The sequence below is a fragment of the Haliotis asinina genome, chromosome 9, assembly GCF_037392515.1.
Source record: "Haliotis asinina isolate JCU_RB_2024 chromosome 9, JCU_Hal_asi_v2, whole genome shotgun sequence".
In the NCBI taxonomy this organism is placed as follows: domain Eukaryota; kingdom Metazoa; phylum Mollusca; class Gastropoda; order Lepetellida; family Haliotidae; genus Haliotis; species Haliotis asinina.
This window is the reverse complement of record NC_090288.1, coordinates 49,644,696-49,661,804: the sequence shown is the minus strand read 5'-3', so window position 1 is coordinate 49,661,804 and position 17,109 is coordinate 49,644,696.

Here is a 17,109-nt window from a genome sequence, read left to right as displayed (position 1 = left end):
ACCACCACAAACCCGTTTTCAAAATATACAGTGTATTTCATAAACAATCCAGATCAAGATCTTTTGTCCGGACAATGTTACTGTATTGTCTTCCTATCCCCCAGGTGTACACCATGTTGCATTCCGATCTCATGTTTAGAAGTTAAGGACTGAATCGATCAGCACATGCACGCTTATAGAGTTCACGTACGAAATCAAAACCTCCCCTTTATTCCGCTTCGAGTTTTTTTTCTATTTTGCCAGTTGCTCTGAAGCCAAGCATCGCCACTGCATTATTGTATACACCGGGGCAGTCGCTAAAAACTTAGTGATGTATTCCTACGGCAACCAGGCAGATCTTCGTATGTTGTTTCTACACCTGTCTGCCATCACATGTACCTTGACATTTCACTGTAGAAGATGGACTCCAAAGCAATTGCACGAACCCAACACGGGAATATTCGCCACAATAGACTGCCTCAGACCTTAATGCGATCGATAAGAATAGCAATTTGATTCTAGAAGGATGGCCTAGCACGCGATGCGTATGAGAACATAAAAGGAAGCCTTGGTTGGTCTTGACACGAAATAAAAAGAAATTAACGCACGTTTCTTTATCCAAAATCTTTTATTTCTTCGCTCCATCGTGCACTGGGACTGAAATGGGATGACGCCTACATGCTTGAAATAGTTCATGCTGCATTTCGTCCGTGTTGACCGGTGACAAATTATAGCTACTTCAAGGCAAATCAGGCTCCTTGACCTAGAACTAAATGGTAACGACTGTTTGGTTTTACGTGAACTACAAAGAAAACCTGGACAATGAAACATCAACAGAGATACTACACCGCTTAACTCAGAAGTACAAAACGTGAGGCAATTCCCGACACCTGTTGAAACAGGGCACCAAGCATATTGATTTCTAAGTAAAGAGACTTAAGTGGCGTATGTATTTAGTATAGTGTACCCTACTGAGGAGAATACGGACATACCTGTTGTGGGTCAGACAATAGAATCCAACAGGTAGTTTTGGTCAATGCCGTGATGGCGGCCTCGGATGAATCTTTGAAGCAGACGACACATTGGCAGAGCTAAGCAGACGATAATACAGGCTCACCGAGTTTGGGACTGCAGAACCACTGAGAAGAAATGTACATCAGTGAATTCTACCAGTGCCAAGAGCAGTCAAGCCTCCTGAATATCTCCAAGCAGACGACATCCTGTCCAGCTCGCTTCATCTCCCGCCAAACGTCATGTCGCCTTCTCCTACTCACCAAGGCAATTACACTGCAAAACAATATGGCGAACGAGGGAAGTAAAGTGAAGTGATGCGAGGCGTGGAGGAACACCGGTCTGACTAGCCTTGGTGGGAACGCTAGCTCGACTTCACTCATGCGAAGAAAACAACGGGCTGACATATTCCCGAGTCCGCCTATGCGTCGTCCTCTCTCGCTGTTGGTTGTGAAGTGGATAAGTGGTGGCCTAACGCGATCGACTCGTGTACTGGTCCCATAGAAGCCGGACCGGAGACTATTTACAGTCGACCCTGCAGTTTTGTAGTTAGTGATAATCGATATATGTTCTGCTGGGACACGCTCTATTTCACAAAATGGGACACTGGCATAGCTACCTTGCGAGTTTTTAAACAGCGTCACACACGGGCGTGTACTATATTCTACACCTGATATTGAGTACAGCCCGTGTCATCAGAACGTGACAGATGTACTTCAGCCGGTAACATAGATGACAACTTAATATGCCCGCCAGCTGTGTATTGGAAATGAAAAATAAATACACTGTGTCTGATGTATATTGGATCAGTTATCCAAGCGAGACGTACGCACTAGTTCCACGGCAGATAAGCGTAGAACAGCATTAAAACAAAAAATACGTATTTTTCCTATGTACCTTCAGGCTGTTGAATGGGACCGTGTTGTCAGGGTCTTTCCCCATCCCCGCAGTTTGCCGGTCTCATCAGTTCTTGAGGCAGAAAAAAATGGACACCTTTAACGGCATTGTTTTACGCAGCGCCTTCTGAAAGGTCATCGTTAGTGTCTGGCGATTCATAAACGTGCGTCTTCTTTTGAGCACCAGCAATGTGAATCAAAACAAATAGATTTACAGGCAAGATGGCTTGAATACCCTGGTTGTCAGTAGAGGCGGGTGATGGAAGTTGGGTCAGTGACCTTGACCTTTGTCTCACCCTGGACGGTGTGTCCAGCGTTATGCATGGTACTAGAGGACCACGGGTATGCATTGAGCCCGTGAATTCTACCAGTGCCATTCACAACACTTGACTATACTGCAGGTGAGACCACCTCAATCAGATTTTCTTAAATAACGTAAAATGGTATCTAGCACTTCAAGAGAACAGTGCAATGACAATCGCTCTAGAGTTACGTCCCTTTACGCCTGTCCATCATACAACAAATCCTACTGAGGTATTCATTCCGATAAAACCAAAGTTATCAATTGTATTTTCGAATACGGATATTAAACAAATCAGTGAAAGAATGCATTGTACATGGATCCGTACAAAACGCACAGAGCCCAAATCAATACCACAATCACACTGACTACGGTAACGTGAACGATGGCCCTAGTGGGGGTGGAGAGAAGCTAGTGGGTGAGGTCTATGGTGCTGGCAATGCTACTGTTTATCGATCCGTTGATTGTGGTGAAGCGTGAATGTTATCTGTCGTCATCACTCGCTGGCCTTTATTAGTGTCCTCGAGTAACTAGAGTTACCCGGATGGGCGTGCTGGTCGACAGGTGGTGCCACATCCGGTTGCAGCATCACCGTAGGTTGGTGGTGTTGAATTATATCCCCGGATAAAATAAATCCAAATAAACCTGATTCTATTCAAATGTATTCCACACTGACATTTGGGGAGGAGACTAATGAGGTGTCTTCTGGTCAGGCGTAGTAATAAATGACGAATAATAACAACTGTCATCACAATTTAGTAATAAACGGATTTTTCAATATAAAAAACGTACACGTTAGACAAAAATATTAAACGTGATAATTTCGTGTACGTCAACAAGACGTTATCCCCCGTTGACAGCATCGCCTTGTCACCCACCAGCATGCACCCACATGCCCAACGCCGTTATTTGTTGTGCCCAAGATAAAGCCAAATCGAGATACTTTATGGGCGTTTCTCACATTGAAATACTGCCTTGACCATCATAGAATATTTTATAAAGACGCCTCAAATCAAATTCTCAAAACTTGCATCTGAAACATGTCCGTTTACATGTAAACAAACAATTCCTAGTAAAATCTTACATTGCGGACTTACATCAACGCTTTTTAAAAATCCAGGTTGTACTTAAGGTAATGTCCAGTGCATGATATTACAAGTCACGCCCTGCCAGATCCAGAAAATCTCAAACCCTGTGGCTGAAGCTTCCCTGTGTACACATAAATATTAAACAATTTTTCCTAAAATTTGAGTTACGTACTTACATCAAACACATTCAAAACCTCCTATCACTATACCTCAACTCCTGTCCACTGCCTAACACTCAACACACCCTACCCTGCCAATTCCACAAAATCAAAGATGGCGTCCATATGCTATCCAATTACATGGAGCAGTCACCTGTGTACTGTAGGTGTGTGTGATCGATACTGCTCGCCAGGTGTTGCATAACGCCGTCAATTATAACACGTCAAAGTCTTACGAAGGCCGATGCTACGGGCAACACGCTGAACAACAAATCATTCTGATTTTAGTGCCAATGTGAACGTTCTTAAATGCAAAAGTGGGAGAGACGTAAACGCCATGTTTCGGACCGCGAAGAGAAATCAGTCCCTAAAGTGAAGAAATGTTACTGATATCCGATAGCGGAAATGACAAATGTTGTTAGAATATCACTATATGTATGTACTCAACTCGCCAAGAAGAAATAACGATTTTCTGCCTGACATTTTAGCGTTCATTTGCTTATCAGATATTGAAAAACAGAATGGTTTACTATAGGTAATGGTTTAAAAACAAATTATTACTCTACTAAGGCTATCTGTTTTCTGTGTGCGATCGGTGGATAACATTTTTGAGTATTATGAGATATTTAATGAACAGATCGATCAGCTTTTATAATGTTTAGGAAGAAAAACGTTTCGACTTGAATTACATTATTTAGCGAGGATTATTGCAAACGATTCATCATATTGCCAATAAGCGTCTAAATCCAAGTGGCAGTTAAAAACTGTAGTATCGTAAGACGGTGTTGACTCGTTGACCTCAACTTGTTTAATGGTTCAGTGTGAATTAAGTTTATGAACAATAACTAAATGCTGAAATCAATAGGTCAAATGCCTTATACCTTTTAAAGGGTAGATCTTAGTTTTCATAACTTCCTAATCAAGTAAAATTAAATATAAGAAACATCCACTTACATGAGCGCTGTCAAGTCTGCCTCGCCCAGCCTGTCGTAACGAGAGGAGTGACCAGTGGCCAGTCGATACTGCGTGTTAGTAACTGACCATCTGATCCAGGCTACCTGCAACGCAATAACCTGTCAGGTAGGTAGTCGTAAGTCCCACAAAGCCGCATCCGTCGCTCCGACATTAGTGGTCAGTCGGGGGTAGCGCTGATTACGTAACACAGGCCACAGCACAATGGCTAATCCGCGAAGCACAGCCACCGTAATCAAAGCCTTATTTCAAGTTAATTGCATCGACAGAGCGTTAATAAGTCCGTAGAAAACGCCTCGGGGGATTATGGGTTACATGAAAGGATATACACCCCGCAGGCAATTCATTAATCCCATCCGTTTGTGCTACCTTAGAAAAAGTATTTGGACGTTGCATTAACAGGTATTGTTTGCGACTTTCTATCGTCGGCCGTGAACCAAGGGAGCTAACCTCAGGGTATACAGGTGTATTCTTGTTATTGCGTAAGGGACATTGTGTTTGGTATTAAAACATTCCCTATTGAGTTTGATAGTATGATGTTAATGGCTGTTGATTGCGGTGTCAGTAATCCTTGGTCTTCCGTTTGGGTTGCGTGTGAAAGTTGAATCGAGTGGAAACGAAAAGAAACGTACAGGCTGATGGAAGACAATTACAAGGGGCAATGACCTGGCAGTTGACGTTTCATGTGTGTATATTATTTGTATATTATTATATATTATATATATCATATATTATTATTATGTGTATATTATTTGAATATCTAACGTTACATGATCAGGTGACGAGTCTGAGATTACTGGCACAGAGAACAAGCAGAATATAACTTTTACAGAGCAAACGAAAAAAAGCACACAACTGCCAAGGGGTGAGTGAGTGACGAGTTTAGCAATATTCCAATAATATCACAGGGTTCACACATTATACCCTTGCGGGGAAATAGATCCCAGGTGTTCAACTGTCATCGATATTGAATTGCTTTCTCATGTCTAAGCATGACAAGCAAACACCACATGTTTCACCTTTTTTTGTCTTAATATGCATATATTTGTAGACCATAACACTAGCCCGACATGACTTCAGTATAGGTTTGATAATCATTTCATTTTCGGAACCTAACGTTTAACGGTTTGAATACGCCGATAAGGGAGAAATATACCTACTTGTTACAACAGGAATGGGATTTCATCGCGTGCTTATTAATTATAGTGCGTTGTAAATATAAACTAATTATGTTCTGATAATTCATAACTTTACCTTACTCGAGATGACAGAGGCAGGAGAAGTCAGGGTGTGAAACCTCTCTTGACAGCCAACGATTTGGGACCTTGTACATTGCACGACCCGCGCGTGACGTGACGTCATAGCCTTGTGAACGTGCTTACCGTGCTCCATACGGGGACTTCATTGATTTCAAACATGTATTATTTTTGAAAATATGTTATGCCATTCATTTTCACAAGATCAGGCCGTGTTTTAGATAATAAAATAAAACACATGTACTAGTATACGACACCTGAAATAAACTTATTCCAGGTCTTTGAAGTCCATCCGAAAACAATCTTCAGAAAAATACGTTCTCGCTTGTCATGAACTGATGGATCTAACGAACTTTCGTATCCGTATATTACTGCAGTATATTAAAGTCGAACTGAAATGAGTACTCCCCATGAGTGCGTTATAACCGGGTTTACTGTCCTGCCTCTTTTAACACGATTAAGTCATAAGACGAGATAGCAACATAAACAAACGCTGTTTAAAAAAAAACAAAACACTCTTGCTTGACAACGGTACAAGAATCTGTATCAAAACGTCGCACTCACGCAATTAAAGAAGTTGTTATCCATATAATATTGTTGTGTTTTGTACGTCGCAACGTCTATATGCCACATTAAACGTCATTTACGTCATTTCTTATTGTAATTACCATGTGGTACATGCATTTGCCTCTTACCGATGCGTTGTTTAATACACAGTAAACAAGTACACGTGATTGACAAATCGGATTAGAAACTGTTCCTTTTGTACAACTAACACGAACTGGCAGTAATATGGATTTTCTTTGTGGGCTATGAACGCCATCTCTCCATAACTGTTACAACCAAAGTTATCAAAGTTATCACATAACGCCACAATATACATGTCATCAAAAGTGAGTAAAAACGACTGTTATCTTTCACTGCCCTTAGGACAGAGCGAGGTACGAGTTTCGAGATATTTATCTGTAAATATTTGCTTCAGTGGGTTTATGGTATGCCCAAACAGGCGGTAGTAACACAGAGAGATAAGCAGGCCGACACAGCTGGTGCATAAACTTTACACCCTACAATCACACCAGTTATTCCAGCTGAAATAATCACAAGCATATCGGAAAGGGTGTTATCTGGACCTGCCTTAATGACTGCAGTATTTATTTACATATCTGCTGTTATTGATGACATGAAAGAATATCTATCGATCTATGCAAGAAATTCGATACTCTCACTGACCGAAGTCCAAAGTAGGCCAAAGGAAACTGAATATTTGTTACTTATAGAATATGCAGTTACCATGGTTTTCACCTGTTTTCATAAAGTATATTACTGAAAGAAAAGCTGAATATAATTTTCCTAAGTACGAATTTAAAAATAAAAATGTAATAATAACATTCGGTATTTATTTTAATAATAATTATTTTTAAAAGCATCTGAATCAGTGTCCAAATTGACAATATATATTACATCGATAGCATGGGAAAATATCGAATACCAATAACGACATGTCGTTTCCAAACATGATTAACTGTGAACCACGTGACACTGTTTAAAGGGACCACGACGAAAAAGGCCACGTGCCGTATACATATGCACCGTCCAACGTGATAAATATTCCCAGACATTTTACAATTTCCAATTATACCTACGGCTACACGACAATGTTGGAGAACAGTTAGTGCTTTTATCTGCATCATTTATTTTAATATAGCTATAGTTTAGATAACCATGGTGATAACCATGGGCACAGCTGTGATGCTATCATGTATAGTTCCACATGCCACATCTACCTACGTACGTCCGCTTGTCGAGGTCGGTACAATGCCTCGAGTGATTCCATAGTATACACAGCCCTCTCCGACATCTGTCACAATGCTAATATGGCAACAGACACATTAAAATAAAATGGAAATATATAATTTGCTAAAAAAAATCGAATTATGCGGGCATTGTCACATAATTTTCAAAACTGTAATGTACTGACCTTCGTGTTGGTAAAAACGACGTTCATGACGTTTCAGGTTAGTGATGGCGATTAGCGTCCATGTTTGACTGTGTCTGACCAGTGCGTAATCTTGTAACCATCATGACATGTTCTCGTCAGCTTGTGGTCAGCTCGAGTCCAGATTTCAAAAATGACCAGGTCAACGTTGTCGGTACAACCCCCTTGACCGGTTCTGCCAGTTGAAGCAATTGCCTGGATTTATAGCAGGCCGGTTACATAACAGCCCTAGGGGTCAAGCCTAATAGAATAGCGATGGTCACCCAGGCTTTGAATAGCGTATTTAGTTCTATTCAGCCAATAATTCGCTTGAGTCTGATCATTCAACTGTGCCAATGGTATGCAGGATTTCAGACAATTTGGTCATTTGTGCCAACCGGTTTGGTCCGACTTAAAACCGTGTCAAAACCAAGCGCAGTTTCACCTGACCGAACACACCACTGTAGTGTCTAATCGAACACACCATGACATTGCTTGATGCCATAGAAAGACGGCTCGCATCTTTCATTAATGTCTTTTTGATTTGAACTGTCATATAACTGTCGTGACAAGCAGATAGGAGAATAAAAGTACGTAATTGTGTTGTAACTCAGAAGATATAGGTCATTAATGTAGCAATGAAACGTGTCATTTTGCTCCCACTGAGAGTTGTAAAGTCGTTGATGTAGAGAGTAGAAATTAGTAATATAATGTCTTCATCATACTTTCTTACAAGATTCAAAGTATGATGTTTATAAAAGCGCTTTTTCACGTATACACGTAACATGACGACTGTCAAACGTCATGGACTACATGAACACATTGCAAACATTTCTGTGACGGTATAAGCCTTATGCACAGCATTAGAAATGACATCAAACAAACAAGTATACCTGCATTGCAATTTTCTGTTTAGAATATTTTGAATATATTCTGTCACAGTTTGCGATATGAGTAGCATTGAATCGGAGATGAATCAGGAAAGTGCCCAAGTGTTTCTGTATTCCACAAAAAACAATGTATAATTTATATTTTAGACGTCAAGTGCGCGTGTACTGAGATTCCCATGGTTATGGAATGTGTGATATCCCCCATCATACATAGATCGCATACACAACCATAGAATAACCGTGTACTGATATTCCCATGGTTATGGAATGTCTGATATCCCCCATCATACATAGATCGCATACACAAACATAGAATAACCGTGTACCGAGATTCCCATGGTTATGGAATGTCTCATATCCCCCATCATACATAGATCGCATACACAAACATAGAATAACCGTGTACTGATATTCCCATGGTTATGGAATGTCTCATATCCCCCATCATACATAGATCGCATACACAACCATAGAATAACCGTGTACTGATATTCCCATGGTTATGGAATGTCTGATATCCCCCATCATACATAGATCGCATACACAAACATAGAATAACCGTGTACCGAGATTCCCATGGTTATGGAATGTCTCATATCCCCCATCATACATAGATCGCATACACAAACATAGAATAACCGTGTACTGATATTCCCATGGTTATGGAATGTCTGATATCCCCCATCATACATAGATCGCATACACAACCATAGAATAACCGTGTACTGATATTCCCATGGTTATGGAATGTCTCATATCCCCCATCATACATAGATCGCATACACAAACATAGAATAACCGTGTACTGAGATTCCCATGGTTATGGAATGTGTGATATCCCCCATCATACATAGATCGCATACACAACCATAGAATAACCGTGTACTGATATTCCCATGGTTATGGAATGTCTGATATCTCCCATCATACATAGATCGCATACACAACCATAGAATAACCGTGTACTGAGATTCCCATGGTTATGGAATGTCTGATATCTCCCATCATACATAGATCGCATACACAACCATAGAATAACCGTGTACTGAGATTCCCATGGTTATGGAATGTCTGATATCCCCCATCATACATAGATCGCATACACAAACATAGAATAACCGTGTACTGAGATTCCCATGGTTATGGAATGTCTGATATCTCCCATCATACATAGATCGCATACACAACCATAGAATAACCGTGTACTGATATTCCCATGGTTTTGGAATGTCTCATATCCCCCATCATACATAGATCGCATACACAACCATAGAATAACCGTGTACTGAGATTCCCATGGTTATGGAATGTGTGATATCCCCCATCATACATAGATCGCATACACAACCATAGAATAACCGTGTACTGTTGGTTTTATTTTAAACAACCAGTGAGTTTGTTAGCTAATTTCCTTTCGAAGATGAGGAGTAACAACAAATGGAAGAACAGCGTCGTTGTTAAATCAGGAGCCTTTTCGGTGCAGGTTCTAACGCCCCTGTCAGGCAGCCCTACACCGGAATGTGGCAATTCCTGTTATAAAGAAGTTGGTCATCCACATATTGTTATGCTTCCTCACTGCCCCAACTTCTACATGTCCCTCAAAGAAGTATAAATGAGACTGAACCGTATTCTATGTAATCCTATGTATGTTGTCTCGGCTCGTTGTATTCACAATAAGGCATGTATATCAGATCCTGGACTATATAATCCAGTGATTGATATTATGAACAACGATCCACAAATTAGGTATAGGATAGTACGCATCAAGCAGGTCACAGAGCCTGACCAAGTTTCATTAACATTCTTGGTGCTGCGACAGTCGTAACACTATGTTAAATATACTGAGAGGGAAATATTATGGAGCACATGAAAGCTTGTGAAGAAACCTGGAAAAAGTAAAAGAAAACTTGCACTTTCATGTGATCCCTTATTTTCTTCCCTCTGTATATTAGTTGCGACACCAAGCGCTAGGTTTGTGAAAATGTGCACTAGTAATTCTGAACCTGAATCAAATTCGTCCAGTCATCAGGAATTCTTATTTAAGATTTAAAAGCGATGATTATAACTCGTGTCACGTATACGCACATAGCGCCTCTCATAAACATCGTTCCATTTAAAGTCAAAGATTTTGCTTGTTTAGACCATTTGTTTACAACATGAAGTAATTGCTATTTTTCAGACCATGCGGCTTTGATCAGCATTAAGTCATTGAATATTTTGGTTTATACCATGTGGCAGCATTGGGTCAACTCACCTCTATGTAGCCCATAACCAGAGCTTGTAAAGCTAGTCGGGACATCGGGACAGAGCATTCAAACAAAATTCAATAATTTCGTTCGCAGAATTTCTGCAGCAATGGTGTCAATATAACCCTAATTGAGCAGTTATTGGACATGATGTATACGGTGGAAGCTGTCTATTGTAATTGCTCTGTTATAGGACATGGTATATTGTTGTCATTGAACACGATATACTGTTGTAATGAGATCTGATTGTTGTTACAGTTATGGTGGGTTGTTGGTGAAACACCACGTATTGAATTTTATATTCCTGTTACTCTGTAACACTAATTTATGACCGTGCAAAATGCGTTGTTTTTCGCACTCAAAACCTGAGAAAATTCCTCGTAAACTAAAAAGAACAGAGATAAAAAGCGACATTGTCGCACACATGTATTCTAGTTTTATTTGGGTTTTTTTGTTTGTCATTTATTGATGTAGGTATTTCAGATGCGTGTGAATCAGATTCGTTTCTTATGATGGGAGATGAATAGGTCTGCTGGCCCTGGGGAGTGGTAGCCATCCCGCCCCGACCCCCACTGAGGGACCCTGGGGGAAGACGCCCCAACTTCTGTCACTGGTCTACGTTTGATGTGCTAAGCGTCAACACGGTGTACTGGGATTAGCCATGTATTTGTCACACAACGTAATCTCTAAAACGTTTGCTATTATTCCTCAGGCTTAATCCCCTAAGTCTACCAGTTTTACATATATAGACACAATAGGTCCTCCCGTCTCTATGGCGTCGACTTGAAAACAGTTTGCCGACAGTAACACTGCTTACAGGTTGAAACGCGCTCGTGAACAAGTAATCGAATAATAAACACTGACATCATGTGATTACGTATATACATGTATAGGTAATCCGAAGTTTATGTCCTCAGGCGGGGATTAGTAACAGCCTAAGTCAGATTAAAATGTAGTTTTACATTTTTTCAATAATTAATTCAACTTTCGATTGTTTGCCCTTCCTAAATCGAGAAACATTAACCACGTGACCGGATGTACAGCATTTCTTCTTGGAATAATAAACACACATACGAAATTGAACTGTATTTTTAACGAACACACCATATGAAACGATTGCTTCATTTGAATTTACAGAAGAAAGGAAACTTTAAGTTTTACTGATGTCAACTTTTCATTCGGTGTGAATGCGTGCTCCTTGAATTTGTCGATAAATTAATATGAGGTCAGTGCTGAAGGCAATAAAAGTGGATGAGTTTTAAAACATTCATTTGTTTGTGACGTGTGTCCAGTTCAGGTCTTAGTCCAACTATTAGTTTCCCACAGAAAAATACAAAAACTGATAAAATCTCAGAGGTAGTTAGTTAGGCTTGTGGCCGAGGTCAAGCATAAGATCAATAAGGTCAATATTTGCAGTCAAAATCATCACCTGAGAAGTACATTCATGTATATACCACATAAATCTGTTTGTGACCGATATTATGTAACATGTCTTTGAAAGGCATTTAGACGTGGTACAGAGGGAAGTCAAGTTCTTTATTATGAGGAACACAATGTTTCGGAGTATATACATTTACTCCTTCGTTAGATGAATTATACAAGTTTAAAAACTGACGGTTCCTACTGTGCGTTATACAGAACAACTATGTCCTGCTATCGTCCTGTAATGTGGAATGTGTAGTTTGGCTTGGCTGATGAATAAAAGATAATTTACATATTTGTAGCGAATAACACACTATCCATATTCGCTAAAAGTATCTGAAAAAAGTCAGTTGGACTGTTTTGACTGCATCAGGAGCAGGTGGCTGAGTGAACTGAGTTTTACGCCGCTTTTGGTGATAATTCCAGCAATATCCAGGTGGGGGTCAGTAGAAATGGGTTTCACACATTGTACACATGGGGGGAGTCTGACCCGGGTCGCACAGTGATAGAGCGAACGCTCTAAACACTGTGTTACCCCCTCCCCTTACGAGCAGGTGTTCTTTACTATGAAAGAGCGATAACACCATATGTTCGCGAAAAAGTGTACTGCCTCTCCCACCCGTGGCGCCTTCTCTCAAACCTTCAACAGAGGCCGTTTTACCAATTTATCTCGGCACGTGTACAAATTTATGGTTTCCTTCTATACACTGAGTGAGTATTGTTTTACTCCGCTCTTCAGCAATATCATCGCTGATTGTCGCAACAGAACCACAACAAGTATTTCTTCAAGCTGTCCTAAGCCACGGCATGTGTATATAATTTTCCGCAAAGATCCCTCAATCCTTAGTCACGTGAACATGTAAAAGCGTGGCAAGTATTTTCGCCCCAAAATACGTAATATATATCGTCTATCATAAATATTACAGAAACTAAAAAGAATAAAAGTATGCCGTCAGCTTTCTTCGTATTGTGGTCAGTCAATCTTGGAATGGTACGTCTAATGACAATGGGACCAACCTCCTGATTATGTTTCAGAAACAGTAAGTGAGGTTAGTTTTACACCGCAGTTTTTAGCTGTATGGCGATGGTCTGTAAATAATCCAGTCTTGACCAATAACAGTGATCAACAACATGAGCATCGATCTGCGCAGTGGAGAACTGATGAGATTTGTCAACCAAGTCACAAAGTCTGACCACCCGATCCCGTTAGTCAATTCTGACGACAAGCATAGTCACCTTTTCTGGCAACCATGGTTTGTTGAAGAGCTATTCTACTCCGGACCTTCACGGGTGTTTCAGAAACAAACTCGCGGATGGAACAACCGGAAGGACAGATTAGTGCGTTCACATTGATGTACATGTGTTGGCTGTATCGTAGGTCCTGTAGGACAGAAATGCTTGTGTTCAAATGGGCAGTTCTTTCCTGAAAGTAGCGTTAGTGGACCCTGGTTTGACGGATAACAATGTTACAACTATACCTCCGAGGCCGGTTTGCAAGTAATCAAATCTGTGCCGGCTGATAGCTCAAACCTTTGGGCACGACGTGAGGACTACTACTTGTTGTAGTGGTTGCGGCAGTAGTAGGAGTTGTAGCAGTAGCCACAGTAGTAGTGGTTGTTGTTGTTGTGGTAGCATTAGTTGTGAGTGAGTGAGCGAGTTTAATTTTACGCCGCTTTTATCAGTATTCCAGAAATATCACAGTGGGGACACCTAGATATGGGCTTAGCACATTGTGGGTAATCGAACTCGTGATTTCTGCGGGACGAGCGAACGTTCAAACCACTAGGCTACCTCACCGCCCCTGTAGTGAGTGATTTTAGTTTTACGCCGCACTCCACAATATTCCAGCTATATGACGTCGGTTTGTAAATGATCGAGTCTCGACCAGACAATCCGGTAATCAACAGCATGAGCATCGATCTACGCAATTGGGACAGTAGTAGTAGTAGTGGTAGTGGTAGTGGTAGTGGTAGTGGTAGTGGTGGTGGGGGGGGGGGGGGGGTAGTGGTAGTGGTAGTAGTAGTAGTAGTAGTAGTAGTAGTAGTAGTAGTAGTAGTAGTAGTAGTAGTAGTAGTAGTAGTAGTAGTAGTAGTAGTAGTAGTAGTAGTAGTAGTAGTAGTAGTAGTGGTTGGTGGTGGTAGTGGTAGTGGTGGTGGTGGTGGTAGTGGTAGTGGTAGTGGTAGTGGTGGTAGTAGTAGTAGTAGTAGTAGTAGTAGTAGTAGTAGTAGTAGTAGTAGTAGTAGTAGTAGTAGTAGTAGTAGTAGTAGTATGAAAAATCGAACCGATGTCTTCTGCGTGAGTAGCGAGCGTTTTACCCACTAAGCTACCCCACAGACAACGCTGACACAGAACACAGCTTGCCACTGCTGATGTTTCATGTGCTCACTATAACACACTTGCCGCTGCAAAGGTTAAAACAAAACCTGCATCATGTACTCCCGCCATATGTTGCCTCTGGTAATGAACACTACATATCAGCTTTCGGACAAGTTCAACGATTGACATGCACGTCCATTTTTTACGTGGGTCACACGTGTACATATCAGCTGAACTTATCACAATTGGAGTTTCCTGCTTCCGTGTTTGATATGCTCATATTTGCAATAGAGAGCAGTCAGCTTGTCGAATATTATACATTTCAACAGTTTACCGTGGTAAGAATTCCTCTTACATGTATGCTGTGACAGACCATTCTACGGTAAATTCATTTGTTTCGCATTTGAGTCGACAAATATAATCTGTTCCCGAAAATATCCTTAATTTGTCCTTAAGTTTCACACCAAAGTAAAAAATATTCGACAGGCACGTTATGTTCAGAAATGATACTAACTGGGCTAAAATTAATCTGGGAGAGCTGACTTCAAGAGAGTACCAACCTCAAACACACTGTACTTCATATAAAGCCTACGTGTTTGCAGTGAATAAAGCAGTGACTATATAAAATTTCAATAACACTTTCCGGAACTAAAACCAACGGGTATCAACAGTAAATGATAAAATGATAATCTTGATATTGACTGTCAGTGGAACGTGAAGTAAACTGACGAGCAAAAGAAAGTACACAGATTGTGTTTCTTCCATTAAGATATAAATAACATCACCTTTTGATGAAATGAAAAATGTATGTTGAAGCACACTGCAATACACGTGATTTATCAGTAAAATTACATACTAAAAATAAACAGTGTCTTTTTGATGACCACTGCAGACGGTATGTGCGATGCTAGAAGGTCAAGGTCATTCCACACAGAGGTCGGCTGGTCCATACGCCAACAGCACGAAGTCGTCTGGTCACTGTGAATCGGTTCACGCGACGACCCAATGATGTGGCAGCTGATGACGTCACCGCCAGCATCCGATTGTGTAGATGAATAACCCGCTAATAACGATCCTCTGGAGGTGTTGTGACTCTGCGACGTCCACTTCTGGGTCGATCACATATGAGGCCTGTCATGATGAAACAGTTATACTGTCGAATTATGGTTTGTCTTGTGCAGCCCAATGTCCTTGCAATATGACTGTTGGAAACACCCACTTGTGACATTCCTGTGGCCCGTTCTCGTTTCAGTTCCACTTGAAATTTTCGTCAAGTGATTGTTCAGTCTTCACGACAAACATGTTTTATAACCTCTGCACAAACATTGTCGTGCATGGAACAATAATTACAATTTTGCCAAACTACGTATAAAACACGTTCAAATGTTTTTACGTACGTGATGGTTGTGTTCTATACAATCAATGTTCTTCAATAATTTTACTAGTTAGAACGTATATTTGGGAACAATTACACCAGTGTACTTTCTTTCTATTGGGGAGTGAGTGAGTTACGTTTTACGCCGCACTCAGCGATATTACAGCTATATCTTCACGGGTATGACAACCTAATAAAGATGCAGCAGAGCTCACACAATAGGCACCCTTAAGACCCCATTGTTATGCTTACGAACTGGGTGAGTGAGTGTAGTTTTACGCCGCACTCAGTGATATTACAGCTATATATTCACGGGTATGACAGCCTAACAAAGATGCAGCACAGCTCACACAGTAGGCACCCTTAAGAACCCATTGTTATGCTTACGAACTGGGTGAGTGAGTGTGTGTAGTTTTACGCCGCACTCAGCGATACTACAGCTATATAGCGGTAGTCCGTAAATAGTGGACCACACAGTCCGGTGATCAAAAACATGAGCATCGATTTGTGCAATTGGGAACCGATGACATATGTCAACCAAGTCAGGGAGCCTGACCACCCCGAGTATTGTAAACAAAATTCGTAACTTTGAAAAGATTATTGTCATTAGTTTACTATCTCTGTTGCACTTCCCTCTGTGGCCTGTGAGATTTTAAGTGATCTAGTTGAAATCTCCCGCTGTGGCCTATAAAATCGGTGATGTGTGTAAGAGACAAGTACCACAGAGGGAAGGTACCCTCACAAAAATCTTTACTCCAAAACGCAGCTGTTCTCACCATATCTGCACGTGCTTTTCAGCAATCTGATGCATGATCCTCAAGCAATTCATCAGCATATGGTTTGCAGTTGGTTCCTCCAAGTTAGTGGAGAAATTTATCTCCTAAGTTAGTAGAGAAATTCATCTTCGATGTAACCATAAACATATGCATAACATATAGTGAGTGCTCTACGTAAGTCTAACCTGTCACTCAGTTTGGTAGTCAACGGCATATTTTCAAGGTCTGACTCAAGGGCTACTCTATATTTGGCGGCAGTTTGTACGTAATCGAGTTTGGACCATACAGTACAGTGATTAAATAACGAACTTGATCTCCGGTGTCCGGGAGCATGACACTCCGATTCCTTTAGTCGCTTCTATGTCAACCCGTGAAGGTCCCGGGGTAGAATAGGCCTTCAGCAACCCATGCTTGCCATAAAAGGCGACTATGCATGTCGTGAGAGGCG